General features: G+C 45.0%; 1 long non-coding RNA gene across 4 annotated transcripts in view; it reads left to right on the top strand.

Annotated features, from left to right (window-relative positions):
* The first annotated feature begins 8977 nt into the window (after positions 1–8977).
* LOC100126043 (uncharacterized) overlaps positions 8978–16042 on the top strand; it is a 37287-nt gene continuing 30222 nt past the window's right edge. For 2 of the 4 annotated variants that reach the window (XR_009491217.1, XR_009491215.1), the window contains exons 1-3: positions 8978–9032; positions 11647–11732; positions 13460–13536. This is a non-coding gene — a long non-coding RNA (uncharacterized lncRNA). Of the gene's footprint in view, positions 9472–11646; positions 11733–13459; positions 13537–16042 lie in introns of all 4 variants that reach the window. The other 2 variants (XR_009491216.1, XR_009491218.1) reach the window with 2 other exon arrangements.

Raw genomic sequence — 16042 nt, 5'->3', positions numbered from 1 at the left:
GGGAGGATCCTGAAATAAATTATTTTTTGTTATTCATTTGTTATTGGTCATATAGTTGTGGCTTATAGGATATCTCCAAAGCATATAGGAATTTCCCAGACCAGGGATCTCTCCCATGTCTCTATTTGGCAGGTGGATTCCTTACCACTGAGCACCAGGGAAGACCCAGAAATAGTTTAGAGTCCACACTATATTATGGGAATATTTTTGTTTGATAAACTAGAAATTTCATATATTCAGTCCCCAATATGTTGGATCTTGTTACTTTGCAGTCACTGAAAGAACAAGATGCAACGAAACCCAAAGTTTGGTTTGGATTTTGAGACAAATGAAGCCATATGTTGAACTCTTATGAGAATGTTAACTGCTGAAGCTTTCTAGTGGAAGCATGGTAGCCTGCCAAACTGTTCGGTTCAGTTCAGTCGCTCAGTCGTGTCCGACTCTGCGATCTTATGGACTGCAGCATGCCAGGCTTCCCTGTTCATCACCAACTCCTGGAGCTTGTCAAACTCATGGCCATCGAGTCAGTGATACGATCTAACCATCTCATCGTCTGCCGTCCATTTCTCCTGCTCTCAATCTTTGCCAGCACCAGGGCCTCTTCAAATGAGACCGTTCTTTTCATCAGGGGGCCAAAGTATTAGAGTTTCAGCTTCAGCATTAGTCCTTCCAATGAATATTAGGACTGATTTCCTTTAGGATAGACTGGTTGGATCTCCTTGCAGTGCAAGGGACTGTCAAGATTCTCCAACACCACGGTTCAAAATAATCAGTTCTTTGGCGCTCAGCTTTCTTTATAGTCCAACTCTCAAATCCATACATGAATACTGGAAAAACCATACGTTTGATCAGACAGATCTCTGTTGGCAAATAATGTCTGCTTTTTAATATGCTGTCTAGATTGGTCATAACTTTTCTTCCAAGGAGGAAGTGTCTTTTAATTTCATGGATGCAGTCACGATCTGCAGTGATTTGGGAGCCCAAGAAAATAGTCTGCCACTGTTTTCACTGTTTCCCCTTTAATTTTCCTTGAAATGATGGGACCAGATGCCATCATCTTAGTTTTCTGAATGTTGATTTCAAACCAACGTTTTCACTCTCGTCTTTCACTTTTCTCAAGAGGCTCTTTAGTTCTTCACTTTCTGCCATAAATGTGGTGTCATCTGCATGTCTGAGGTTGTTGACATTTCTCCCGGAAATCTCGATTCCAGCTTGTGCTTCTTTCAGCCCAGCATTTCTCTTAATGTATTTTGCATGTAAGTTAAATAAGCAGGGTGACAATATACAGTCTTCATGTAACCCTTTCCCTATTTGGAACCAGTCTGTTGATGTCCAGTTCTAACTTTTGCTTCCTGACCTGCACACAGATTTCTCAAGAGGCAGGTCAGGTGTTCTGGTATTCCCATCTGAAGAATTTTCTAGAGTTTGTTGTGGTCCACACAATCAAAGGCATTGGCATAGTCGATAAAGCAGAAGTAGATACTTTTCTGGAACTGTCTTGCTTTTTTGATGATTCAACTGATGTGGGCAATTTGATCTGTGGTTCCTCTGCCTTTTCTAAATCCAGATTGAAGGTCTGGAAGTTCATGGTTCACATCCTGTTGAAGCCTGGCTTGGAGAATTTTGAGCATTACTTTACTAGTGTGTGAGATGAGTGCGACTCTGCAGTAGTTTAGCATTCTTTGGCATTGCCTTTCGTTGAGATTGGAATGAAAACGGACCTTTTCCAGTCCTGTGGCCACTGCTGAGTTTTCCAAATTTGCTGGCCTATTGAGTGCAGCACATCCACAGCATCTTTTAGGATTTGAAATAGCTCAACTGGAATTCCATCACTTCCACTGGCTTTGTTCACAGTAATGCTTCCTAAGGCCCACTTGACTTCCCATTCCAGAATTTCTGGCTCTAGGTTGGTGATCACACCATCGTGTTTATCTGGGTCATGAAGATCTTTTGTGTATAGTTCTTCTGTGTGTTCTTACCACTTCTTCTTAATACCTTCTGCTGCTTTTTGGCCCATACCATTTCTGTACTTTATTGTGCCTGTCTTTGCATGAAATATTCCCTTGGTATCTCTAATTTTCTTGAAGAGATCTCTAGTCTTTCCCATTCTATGTTCCTCTATGTCTTTGCATTGATCCTGAGGAAGGCTTTCTCATCTCTCCTTGCTATTCTTGGGAACTCTGCATTCAAATAGTATATCGTTTCTTTTCCATGCTTTTGGGAAAAGCATACTTAAAAAGGAATGGTGACATTCTTGGAGTGTTAAGATGATTACTGGATGGCAAGGAGGGGAGAGTTTTTGCTCTGGTGAACTACTAGTTGGTATCAAAGGAAGGAGGCCTTAAATTTTTTTCTCAGCCTGCCCAGAGAGGCAGCACAGGAAGTGGTTGTTTTTAAAGTCTAAAGGAGTCAGTAGTCAAACATCGAAAAACCACAGTGAGACTGTTTAAGAAAACAATGAATGTTTACACATGCTATGAATTTATAATATTCCTGTATGGTACACATATGTTCCATTGTTCATATGGTTGAAGACGGCCATAGCTTACTATTTATCTATGTTACTAAACGGATAAACTACTAAACGAAGATCATGGCATCCGGTCCCACCACTTCATGGGAAATAGATGGGGAAACAGTGGAAACAGTGTCAGACTTTATTTTTCTGGGCTCCAAAATCACTACAGATGGTGACTGCAGCCATGAAATTAAAAGACGCTTACTCCTTAGAAGGAAAGTTATGACCAACCTAGATAGCATATTCAAAAGCAGAGACATTACTTTGCCAACAAAGATTTGTCTAGTTAAGGCTATGGTTTTTCCTGTGGTCATGTATGGATGTGAGAGTTGGACTGTGAAGAAGGCTAAGCGCCAAAGAATTGATGCTTTTGAACTGTGGTGTTGGAGAAGACTCTTGAGAGTCCCTTGGACTGCAAGGAGATCCAACCAGTCCATTCTGAAGGAGATCAGCCCTGGGATTTCTTTGGAAGGAATGATGCTAAAGCTGAAACTCCAGTACTTTGGCCACCTGATGCGAAGAGTTGACTCATTGGAAAAGACTCTGATGCTGGGAGGGATTGGGGGCAGAAGGAGAAGGGGACGACAGAGGATGAGATGGCTGGATGGCATCAGTGACTCGATGGACGTGAGTCTGAGTGAACTCCAGGAGTTGGTGATGGACAGGGAGGCCTGGCGTGCTGCGATTCATGGGGTCGCAAAGAGTCAGACATGACTGAGCGACTGATCTGATCTGATCTTTTACCTAAGGTATTTTTACAGTAGCCTAATGAACATTACATATCTATACAAAAAAGATCTTCATGACCCAGATAACTGTGATGGTGTGATCACTCACTTAGTTGAGGTATTGCAAATCCTTAAAGTGCTGCACTCAACATTCCAGCAATTTTGGAAAACTCAGGGGTGGCAATAAGACTGCAAAAAGTCAGTTTTCATTCCAACCCCCTAAAAAAGCAATGCCAAATAATCTTCAAACTACCTCACATTTGTACTCATCTCACATGCTTGCTCAAAATTCTCCAACCCAGGCTTCAACAGGTTGTGAACCATGAACTTCCAGATGTTTGAGCTGGATTTAGTAAAGGCAGAGGAACCAGAGATCAAATTGCCCACATCCATTGGATCATTGAAAAAGCAAGATAGTTCAAAAAAAATATCTACTTCTGCTTTATTGACTATGCCAAAGCCTTTGATTGTGTGGACCACAACAAAGTCTGGAAAGTTCTTCCAGAAATGGGAATACCAGACCACTTACCTGCCTCTTGAGAAATCTGTGTGCAGGTCAGGAAGCAACAGTTAGAACTGGACATCAACAAGAGACTGGTTCCAAATAGGGTAAGGATTACATGAAGACTGTATATTGTCACCCTGCTTATTTAACGTATATGCAGAATACATTAAGAGAAATGCTGGGCTGGAGGAAGCCCAAGCTGGAATCGAGATTGCCGGAGAAAATGTCAATAACCTCAGATATGCAGATGACACCACCCTTATGGCTGAAAGTGAAGAACTAAAGAGCCTCTTGAGGAAAGTGAAAGATGAGAGTGAAAAAGTTGGCTTAAAACTCAACATTCAGAAAACTACGACCATGGCATCCATGGTAAGTAGGTAGGGAAACAATGGAACAAGTGAAAGACTTTATTTTCTAGGGCTTCCAGATCACTGCAAATGGTGACTGCATGCATGAAATTAAAAGATGCTTGCTCATTGGAAGAAAAGCTATAACCAACCTAGACAGCATATTAAAAAGCAGAGACATTACTTTGCCAACAAAGCCTTGTCTAGTCAAAGGTATGGTTTCTCTAGTAGTCGTATATGGATATAAAGAAAGCTGAGGGCCAAAGGATTGATTGTTTTGAACTGTGGTGTTGGAGAAAACTCTTGAGAGTCCCTTGGACTGCAAGGAGATCCAACCAGTCCATCCTAAAGGAACTCAGTCCTGAATATTCATTGGAAGGACTGATGCTGAAGCTGAAACTCCAATACTTTGACCACCTGAGGCGAAGAAGCGAGTCATTTGAAGAGACCCTGATGCTGGGAAAGATTGAAGGTGGGAGTAGAAGGGGACAACAGAGGATGAGATGGTTGAATGCCATCAACAACTCGATGGACCTGAGTTTGAATAAGCTCTGGGAGTTGGTGATGGATGGCAGGGAGTCCTCCTGTGCTGCAGTCCATGGGGTCACAAAGAGTCAGACACGACTGAGTGACTGAACTGAACTGAATGAACATTACGTGATTGGAAATATGTCTTGGGTTAAATACTAAAAAGAAGTTCTGTTTTCCAGAGGATATTAAACTGTTGATGTCACATTATAGAAATAAGTAATATGCTCCATGGTTCAGTGTCAGCTGTAGTAAAATTTGTTGTTTTTTTTTAACAATATTGTGATGGTTTCTGCAGTACACCAACATGAATAGGCTATAGGCATACATATATTCCCTCCCTCCTGAACCCACTTCCCTACCTACCCTATCCCTCCAGGTCTTCAGAGAGCAGTAGGTCTGGGTGCCTTGTCATACATCAAACTCCCATTGGCTATTTTACATATGGTAATATGTAAGTTTCAATGATTTTCTCTCAAATCGTGCCACCCTATTTTGTTTTTTCAGTAGGTTTTCCTTACCTTTTTTTTTTTTTTTGGTCCACATGTGACTTAGACTTAGTGTCTAGTTTACATTTCTTCCCTGCCTTACACTATCAAATACATTTGTGGGTTATTTTGAGATGTGTAAGATTAAAATGCACATAAGACAATGAGAGGGGACATAATAAATGCCCTAAAAATATGAAGAAATTTCCTTTAGGACTTGAGCTCTGTACATTAATACATATGGAAATATAAGTGGTGCAAAGCTGATAATTTTGGTGCAAATAAACTGTCTTCTGAAGACTTTATATTTTACATTCTGCTTTGTTGTCCACATCTGACAGAGCTTCCTGAAACAACAAAGAAAAGGAAGAAAATGCATTCAAATTTTGAAACAAAAAATAAACTGCCTAATAACCATCAAATGATCATCTAGTAATTTTGACGTTCCATTTCATTGGGAAGTATAGACTTAAGTATTATATATTTTGATGTAAACAAGTTTATCTCAAACGTATTTGAAGCTAAGTCATCACAAGCATAGAGTAGAAACACTTTTTATAAAGAAGAATGCAGTTTTCATTACAGGAAATTTTTTCTCTCTTTAACAATTTTTAAAATTTACTTTTGCCTGTAGGTCTCCATTGTTGCGCTGGCTTTTTTCTCTTTGCAGCGACCAGGGGCTATGAATTCTGTACATAAAATACATAAACCTAGCTGGGGCTTGCTTGGAGACAGGAGTGCTGACCCTCCTTGTTTTGGTCAGTGCACAGCACTCAATGTATTTTCTTTTCCTGCTGTGCTGATTTGGTTTTGCTGCACATGGTCTTTCTCTAGTTAGCAGAGAGCAGGAGCTACTCTCTAGTTGCTGTGTGCAGGCTTATTGCTGTAGCTACTCTTGTTGCAGAACACAAGCTTTAGAGCACAGGCTCAGTACTTGTGTTGCATAGGCTTGTTGCTCCAAGACACGTGGTATCCTCCCAGACTAGGGATCAAACCCTTGTCCAATGCATTGGCAGGTGGATTCTTTACCACTGGACCACCAGGGAGGTACCACTAAGTGTCTTTCAACTGAGAAAACCCCAGTATCTTTCAACCAGGATCCTCGTGTATCTTTTCACTGGGGCCTGTGTATGTTAATACATTGCCATATAAAGTTTGGTGTCCTCAACCAATAACTGGGTGATCTGAAACCAGGAGAGAATGGCCCAAATTTATCTGGACTTCCTGAGGAGGAGGACGGGCCCAAGCAGCCCTTCCTGAAATACCAAGGCCAGAATTTCCAAAGCATTGAACGGTGCCTGATTTTCTCCATCCTGCATTCCCCTCAGGGTGCACTGTCGCTGGGCCACTTCAGTGACTAATAAGCTTGGTCCTTGAAGAAGTGGAATGTCAAGACATTTGTCACCTTAGAACTGTTAGTATGAAGTAGTGCATTCTAAGAGTTGTGTGTTTTAGCCTGTAATTCCCACACAAAGCTAGTTCTTATTTACTTAAACTGCTAAATAATTCTAATTCCTGGAATATTCCTGGGTCCAGCCACTGCCCTACATTAATCCCCACCCCACTCCCACCTACCCCCAGCCCAGTGGCCATGCCTGGTTTTAGTTCCCAGGCCTCTGAATCGCTTCAGCCTCATCAGCAGGAAACCTTACTTTTGACAGTTATTATCCCACAGAATTCCAGCTTTTATTTTGAAACTGTTACAGATAGTTACTTAAACTAATGATGAATCAGTGGTGCAACTCAAGACGTGAAACACTGTGTGTGTGCCTAGTCCCTCAGTCATGTTAACTCTTTGGGTCCACATGAACTGTAGCCCACCAGGTTCCTCTATCAATGGGGTTCTCCAGGCAAGAAGACTAGAGTGGGTTGCCATGCCCTCCTCAAGGGGATGTTCCCATCCCAAGGAGCAAACCCAGACTCCTGCATTCTGGGTGGATTCCTTTACCATCTGAGCCACCAGTGAAGCACCAGGTACTTCTAAAGACTGACAAAAGGCCTGGCAACTAAAGGATGGAACATGCCAGTATCATCTCTGGCCCACTTGGGCCCGCCCCTCATGCCCAGAAGCGAAGTTCACAGCAAATGGTAGGTGTAGTCACCATTGGAAACATGTGGTACTGTTTTTTGTTCTTTTTTTCTTGTTAAACTGAGCCTCTGCTCCATATCTGTGATCTTGGGTCACCAGACTTTCCTACTCATCCACCCGTTCCTCCACCCCAAGTAAATTCAGTTGTGGACTTAGAGGCTTGGGGTTTGAGTCCTTTCCATGTAAAATCCTGACACAAATAGTGCACGAAATATATAGTAGTTTATAGGGAAAAAGTAATTTTAATTAAGACATGACAATAATTTTATAAATATCCTATAATAAGTGTTCATGAACTAGATTAGAATTTCAACTTTGGAGATTAGTGATGGAGCTGGAGTTTTTTCTCCCGTGTTAGGGAGGCTTATTACTGTCCTTTTCTAGTTTTTATGACCAGAGTAATAAATTGACTACAAACACTCTTCATTTTAGGAGATTATTTTCAGTGATGCTAGTTAGTTGTATCAGCACTAGAATCATTGTATCAGCACTGGAGTCAAAGAGAAATACAGAATGGTCGCTGTGCTCTGTCACCTCTGATTCTTTGAAACCCCATGGAGTGTAGCCCACCAGGCTCCGTTGTCCATGGGATTTTCCAAGCAAGAATACTGGGGTGGATTGCATGTCCTAATCCTGGGGGTCCTTGACTCAGGGATTGAAGCCCCATCTCTTGTAGCTCCTTCATTGGCCGGCAAATTCCCAACTGAGCCACCTGGGGAGCCCATATGGTCTGACACTAGTGTAGAAAATTTTCTTTGAATTAAAGAAGTGGGTTTTTGTTGGATGTTTTCCAGTCCAATGAAACCCAGTGGGGATAGGGCTGAATTTTGGACTGCTGACAAGTGTGGTGGGTAGTGCTGTGTAATAGTGGGGAAAGATCCTAAGAGATTGGAGAATGTGAAGACATTTGAGGGATAATTTTACATGTTGTGCATTAAGGTTGATTGCCAGTGCTAGACTGAAGCCTGAGATGATTATATGGGATGGGTGGGGCGAGGAGCAGTTATTGTTCTGTACCTCAGTCGTGTTCGGCTCTTGGCGACCCCATGGACTAAAGCAGCCAGGCTTCCCATCCTGCATCTCCTGGAGCGTGCTGAAACTTGTCCATCCAGTCGGTGATGCCATCCAACCATCTCGTCCTCTGTTGTCCCCCTTCTCCTCCTGCCTTCAGTCTTTTCCAGCCTCAGGGACTTTTCTGAGTCAGGTTTTCCCATCAGGTGGCCAAAAGTACTGGAGCTTCAGCTTCAGCCTCACTCCTTCCAATGAACATTCAGGACTGATTTCCTTTAGGATTGACTGGTTTGATCTCCGTGCAGTCCAAGGGACCCTCAAGACTCTTCTCCAGCACCACAATCCAAAAGCACCCGTTCTTCTATGCTGAGCCTTCTTTATGGACCAACTCTCACATCCCTATCTGACTACTGGAAGAACCATAGTTTTGAGTATAGGGACCCTTGTTGGCATAGTAATGCCATTTCTTTTTAACACTTTCTGGTTTTATCATAACTTTCCTTGCAAGGAGCAGGCCTGTTTTAATATTCTGGCTGCAGTCAGCTTCAGAGGTGATTACAGTAATGAATTGTTTCTCCGCGCCGCGCCCGCACCGCTCTACCCACTGCGCCCGGACGCCGGTCCCAGAACGCCTCGAAGCTCCTCCTCACACTCCCGATGTCCCCACGCGTGTTCGGCTTAGCTCAACGCCCCGCCCTCCGACGACCTGGCTCCGCTGAGTCCCCGCCCCCAGGCCGCTCCGCCTTTCACTGCGCGTGAGCGCAGATTCGTGCAAACCCGGAAGCGGAGCGCGGCAAATGGAGGTCTCTCAGCTCAGCGTGAGTTTTTCTGTCTGATCAAACCTGCGCCTTCAGTCTCCTTTCCTCGTTACCCCGAGTCTCAGGTTCGCTAGTGACTCTAAATCCCTGCGCCCGTCCCACCATCCCCAGCAAGTTCAGACGTCTTGCTGCTGCTGCTGCTAAGTCGCTTCAGTCCTGTCCGACTCTGTGCGACCCCATAGACGACAGCCCACCAGGCTCCTCCGTCCCTGGGATTCTCCAGGCAAGAACACTGGAGTGGGTTGCCATTTCCTTCTCCAGACGTCTTGGTGAGCGCCAAAGGGGCGCCGCCATTTTGCTTTAAAGTCGCTCTGAAGCCGCTTCCAGCTTTTGGTCCACAGAGACGCTGCGTTTCGCACCTGTTTCCTACTTGAAACCATTTACTGACCTCACTGACCTCTCTGCCCTTCCTACACCGCATACAATTCTCTTCGGCGAGGTGGGTTTATTAGCTCCGCGGCCCCTAGCCGCGCCGACCGCCCCGACCTCTCCGCTTCCGGAGAGGCCGCGTTGTCTCCCGGGTCCTGGGATTCTGGAGAGCTCGCCCCGCTGCTGAGACCCCTTCCCTCCCAACCCGTCTGTCCTCGCGTCTCCTCAGGCAGGTGTTTCTGCCCCGTAGGCTTTCTCTTCATAGTGACGTTGCCATGACCGGTGTCGGGGGGAGGTGACCTGCGCCAGCCACGTGGCACCCGAGGTTCCGTCCCAAATTCCACCCGTTGCTGGTTGGCTTTTGCGGGAACCGGGCTTCTTAATCAGTCACCATCCCTGTAAATAGTGGGCGAGGGGTTGTCAGTAGAAGCAGGGACAGCGACTCCTAGAGAAATAGAAAATAAAGAGAAACATGAAGAAGAAGCGATGGCAATGAAGAGGATTGTGAGGAACTTGTGAAGAGACAACAGCATGAAAAAGAATGAGCCTTGAAGGTAGAGGTTAGGGAAAAAAGTTTAGAGAAAAACAGGATTTCCTGAGAGTTAAAGGTGAGCAAGATAGGGAGGTGGTGTTCGGTCCCAGTCTTTTCGAACTCTGTTTCTCCCAGAGTTTGCTCAGATTCGTGTCCGTTGAGTCAGGGATGCTATCTAACCATCTCATCCTCTGCCGCCCCCTTCTATAGTCTTCAGGGGAGAGGGGTTGTAAATCAGGGGCCCCAAAGAAGGCGACAGTGGAGAGGCAGTTCACACTGAGAGCCCTCAAAGGGGATACAAGACTTGGGACCTTGACCTACAAACAATATCCTGCTGGGAGAGAAAGGGAGCTCCTAGTGGTTGGAGGAGCTGAGAAAGGAAGCTGAAAGGAAGCACAGCCACTTGAGGGTGCCAGAGAGTTGGGAGGAAGAGAGGGCAAAGATGGAGGAAGAAAGGCGGGAGATTGAGGATCACCAGGGAGGATGGAGAGAACGCATCTTGATGGGGAACAAATGGCAGAGAGAGGCCGGATGGGAGTCAGGGAAGAAGTAGAGAGGAGGCCAGGCACAGCAGGAGAGCAGAGGGGAAGAGAAAGGGAGACGGAGAAAGAAGTAGGGAAACAGATAAACCAGATGAAGTGGAAACAACTATTGTGCAGGTGTGGCAGGGGACTAGATCCAGACGAGTGCTGAATCGATTGTATAAGAATTATTAAGTTGTGATACATTGATTTTTGGCTTTAAAATCTACTAAGTTTAAGACATTCTTTTTTAAATTATACAGATGAAAATGAGAATTGCAAAACTTCTGTCTGTAAGGCTTGTGCATTTTGTAATTATCTGTATTAAAAGATAACATCCATGTGCAGAGGTTATAGAAGTTTAAGCTGCGGCAGTGTCTTGATTCTCTCAGAGGTGGGTCAGCCCCTTCCCTTTTCCTGGTGTGGAGTAGAGGTTAAGAGTCACGACGTAATGTAAGCAGTTAGTCTGATACTCCAATTTCCTCTCTTTTATGTGATCTCACATGTAGTGAGCTGAGTTGATCTGATGATGTTTCCCTCAGGTCCAGAAGCTGAGGAACAGTGACCCTCTGAGATGATGGGCCAAATTGGGTGTGTGGCAGTTCTTGGAGGGACTGCCCAGTTAGTATTAGAATTTGAAATGGATCCCAGTCTTGCAACATGAAAAAGGACAATAGTAGGATGGAGGTGGGAGCATAGGCTCAGAAAGAGAATCATGAACCGTCTTCTGTGAATAAAGGTCAATGTGAAGGGAGGACTCCCACCTCTGCTGGCTTCCCTGTGTCCTCAGGGCAGCATCCTGACTCCTCAGGTGGCTCCACAGCCCTTTGTTATCCTCAGGCCTCTGCCAGTGTCTCCAGCCTCATTCTGGGAGCTGACCCCTTTCTCATGGTCAGTCTGTCCTGGTCACATTCACTTAGTCCTTGTTCATATAACCAAAACCTTCTCCGTCTCTGATCTTAGTTGCTACATCTACCTTTGGCCATTATATCATTGTTGCCCTTGCTCTTTCTCTTCCTTCAGGTCTAGGCCAGCAAGGTCTCCCCATCTCCTTCTGATATTTGCTGTCATGTTAACCAGATTTACTGCCTCTATATTAATCACCTTCATCAGAGATGGCCTTCTTTGATTATTTGGAATGTTTCCTCTTTTCCCTTCATTGAAGGATGCCCCATTTTCTTCTTCCTTCCAGGATGTGTGCAACATCTCTTACAACATCTCACAGACTATGAATGTGTGTTTGGCTGAAGAATTCTCAGGGGAGATGGAGGTTACAGGGTAGGTGATGATGGTTCCCATATCTGTTCTGGACATTTCAACTCTAATTGATCCTTACCCCACGTGGAGACTTATTACCCAAAGCAAAAAGATGTGAGAGTCCTAAGAAGCCTGACAGATCTAGTGTCTTGATGCTATGCTATGCTATGCTAAGTCACTTCAGTCGTGTCTGACTCTGTGTGACCCCATAGATGGCAGCCTACCAGGCTCCCCTGTCCCTGGGATTCTCCAGGCAAGAACACTGGAGTGGGTTGCCATTTCCTTCTCCAATGCATGAAAGTGAAAAGTGAAAGTGAAGTCGCTCAGTCATGTCCGACTCTTCGAGACCCCATGGACTGCAGCCTACCAGGCTCCTCCATCCATGGGATTTTCCAGGCAAGAGTACTGGAGTGGGGTGCAGTTGCCTTCTCCGAGTGTCTTGAGGCATCCCCATATTTTAGTCTGCAGTGTCACTGCTCACTGCAGCCCCCAGGTCTTCTAAGCTCTGTCCATCCAGGGGCCAGTTTCCATCTTGGACAGCAGCTTTGCCTTCCAGCAGCTCATCTGCCCATTGCAGCAGATGCTGAGTTTACTGTGGTTATCTTGCATTTAGCTGTGAGCAGGGAGAACATGAGCCAGTGAGACTGGGGGCTCTCTCATCTTGTGACTTCTTTATTGAACTCAGTCTGCCTATTTCTCAGCTACATAATGTCCACAGTCGCTGATAGGTTTTCCCAAGAGGACCAGGTTCTTTTTCTCCATATTCAGTCCCAGTGTCCTTGGATTTGCAGCTTGGGCAGATTTCTGTTGCACTATGCATGCCTAGTGGTCTCTGCTCTTTTTCAACCATGCACGGAGAAGAGGTAGAAAAATGGGAGAAGCTGAAGGGAAGCTTCATTGAGGTCTCCAGGAGGGTTGTGAGAGCAAGAGTGGACCTTTTGATGAACCCAGTGAATGGGTGTGTGTGTGTGTGTGAGAGAGACAAGCGTTGTTGTGGGAGATGTTGGTCAAAAAGTACAGACTATGAGTTGTGAAGTGAGTAAGTCCTGGGGAGGTATGTGCAGCATGCTGACTGTAGTTAATCCTATTCTATTACTGCACAGTGGGAATATGTCAGGAGAGTACATCGTCAGTGTTTTCACCACACACAAAACATGGGATTTTGGAGGTGATGGATGTGTTGGTTCGTGGATTGTGATAAATATTTCACGGTGTACACATGTCACATGGTCACATGGTGTATGGTATGTATACACATACCCCTTTTGTTAGTCGATTCTCCCCCATCAGACACGCTCCTCAGGTTCTCATGTGGGGCCTTGTCCCAGGAATGTGCACAGAGTCGCAGATGATTCCGATTTGGATCCTGCATTGAGCACCAGGGCTCTTAGCCTCCACTTCTGAGACTAAGGTCAGGCCCTGGGGGAGGGGAGGGCGCTCTGCCCTGAGTGGGGCTGGACCAGGGCCTGCTGTGTGACCTGAAGGGCATCATGGGGTCAGTGGAGGTGCCCCCTGCTGCTGTGTGCATGAGGCCTCACCAGGAGGGGAGGGTGATCCGAATAAAAGTGTGGGAAAGTTCCATGTTGGACTCCGTGCGGGAGTTGACCATCCTGAGTCCCTCCTGAGACCGTGGGCACAGAGGATTGTCTGTTCCACATGGTGAGGGCTTCTCTGTGTTGGGGATGGGGCTCAGGAAGCGGGTGTGTTGACTCTAAGCATTAAACGCATGCTTTCCACTTTCATTATAGACCTCTGAAGACTTGTGTTGCCTGAGGAAGAAGCCAAGAAGATGAAAGAAAATGTGTCAGGAATTGCTCTTTCTCAGGTAAGGTCATATTCTCAGTGGGTTCTCAGCCTGTCCTTTCTGAAATGCCCTTCTCTGGACTTGCTTATTGTGTCTGACTCTGAAGTGTCCTGTCTGACTCCTGTACATGCACACTCAACCTGGGGCCTTCCCTCAGGGCCTATCATCTCCACTTAGATCCCGTCTCCCCATGACCCAGTGACCCGGCCCTTGTGAGGAGGCTCCCTTGGGCACTGTCCTAGGCAGGGCTTCATACCCACGGGTTGGAGACAGGGTCTCAGTGCTGTTGGGCAGCAGGGATTGCTTAGGGCCCATCTGGATGTGCTGTCTGCTCTCTGTCAACGAGGGTAAAGAAGCTGCATGTGGAAGTCAGGTATTAGTGTGCACAATACTTGTTAAAATCTGGAAAAGAGGGGGAATCAGATCTGACTTTTTATAGTACATAAATGCTGGAGAGGGTGTGGAGAAAAGGGGACCCTCTTACACTGTTGGTGGGAATGCAAACTAGTACAGCCACTATGGAGAACAGTGTGGAGATTCCTTGAAAAATTGGAAGTAGAACTGCCATATGACCCAGAAATCCCACTGCTGGGCATACACACCGAGGAAACCAGAATTGAAAGAGATACATGTACCCCAATGTTCATTGCAGCACTGTTTATAATAGCCAGGACATGGAAGCAACCTAGATGTCCATCAGCAGACAAATGGATAAGAAAGCTGTGGTACATATACACAATGGAATATTACTCAGCCATTAAAAAGAATACATTTGAATCAGTTCTAATGAGGTGGATGAAACTGGAGCCTAGTATACAGAGTGAAATAAGCCAGAAAGAAAAACACCAATACAGTATACTAACGCATATATATGAAATTTAGAAAGTTGGTAACAATAACTCTATATGCGAGACAGCAAAAGAGACGCAGATGTATAGAACAGTCTTTTGGACTCTGTGGGAGAAGGCGAGGGTGGGATGATTTGAGAGACTAGCACTGAAACATGTATATTATCATATGTGAAACAGATCGCCACTCCAGGTTTCATGCATGAGACAGGGTGCTCAGGGCTGGTGCACTGGGATGACCCAGAGGGATGGCATGGGGAAGGAGGTGGGAAGGGGGTTCAGGATGGGGAACACATGTACACCCATGGCTGATTCATGTCAATGTATGACAAAACCACTACAATATTGTAAAGTAATTAGCCTCCAATTAAAATAAATAAATTTAAAAAAAATAATAATCAGTTCAGTTCAGTTGCTCAGTCGTGTCCGACTCTTTGCGACCACATGAATCGCAGCATGCCAGGTCTCCCTGTCCATCACCAACTCCTGGAGTTCACTCAAACTCACGTCCGTTGAGTTGGTGATGCCATCCAGCCATCTCATCTTCTGTCTCCTTTTCCTCCTGCCCCAATCCCTCCCAGCATCAGAGTCTAATAAATAAAATTAAATGTGCATCTCTTAAAAATCTTAGTGTTTGGCAATGGAATGGAAAGTTGAGAAAGAGGCTTCAGGTCTAGAGAGTGTTTCATTACCTTTCCTCATTTAAACTGTGAAATCAAGTTTACTAATTTTTTTTCTTTTTTTGGCTGCATGGTGAGCTTGGGTGGTCATAGTTCTGTGAGTAGGGATTGAACCCAAAATCATGCAGTGGAAGTGTGGGATCTTAACCACTGAACCGTCAGGGAATTCTGCAACTTTCCTAATCTTAATTAAATATTTCATTAATGGACTATAATAATAAAATTTTGATTATGTACTCATACACATACATAACTACATACCTCAAATTAAGGATAAAGTCACTTTTTTTAAAATGTATTTATTTGTTGTACTGGGTCTTCATTGCTTCAATGGCTTTTCCCTCATTCCAGCAAGTGGTGGCCACTCTCATTGCAGTGGGGGCTCCTCCTTGCATTGGCTTCTCTCATTTTGCAGCACAGGCTCTAGAGTGCACTGGCTTCAGTAGTTTCACTTGCTGGGCTCTAGAGCTCTGGCTCAGGAATTGAGACTCAGGGATCTAGTTGCCCCTCAGCATGTGGGATCTTACCGGACCAGGCAACAACCCATGTCTCTTGCATTGGTCAGTGAGTTCTTTACCATTGAGCCACCAGGGAAGCTTTGATATTATTTTTAAACACAGGTATTTTATACACATTAGAATAAATCTTCTGTATATTATGTTCTGCTTGTATTACTTTTTATTTTTTTGAACTAGTATCCTTTTATTTTTTTGAACTACAATAAGATAATGTTGAGGACTTCCCTGGTAGTACAGTGGATAAGAATGTGGCCGCCAATGTAGGGTGCATGGGTTCTATCCCAGATCCAGGAAGATGCCTCAGAGCAACTAAGCCCATGTGCCACAACTACTGAGCCTGTACTCTAGAGCCCAGGAGCCATAACTCCTGAAGCCCGCACTGTCTAGAGTCTGTGCTCCAAAACAAGCGAAGCCACTGCAATGAGAAGCCAGGCACTGCAGCTGCAACTAGAGAAAGCCTGCTCACAGCAACGAAGGCCCA

Source organism: Bos taurus, chromosome 18 (genome assembly GCF_002263795.3).
Source record: "Bos taurus isolate L1 Dominette 01449 registration number 42190680 breed Hereford chromosome 18, ARS-UCD2.0, whole genome shotgun sequence".
NCBI lineage: Eukaryota > Metazoa > Chordata > Mammalia > Artiodactyla > Bovidae > Bos > Bos taurus.
Note: the sequence above shows the minus strand (reverse complement) of the source record. Positions and strands in the feature narration are given on the sequence as shown.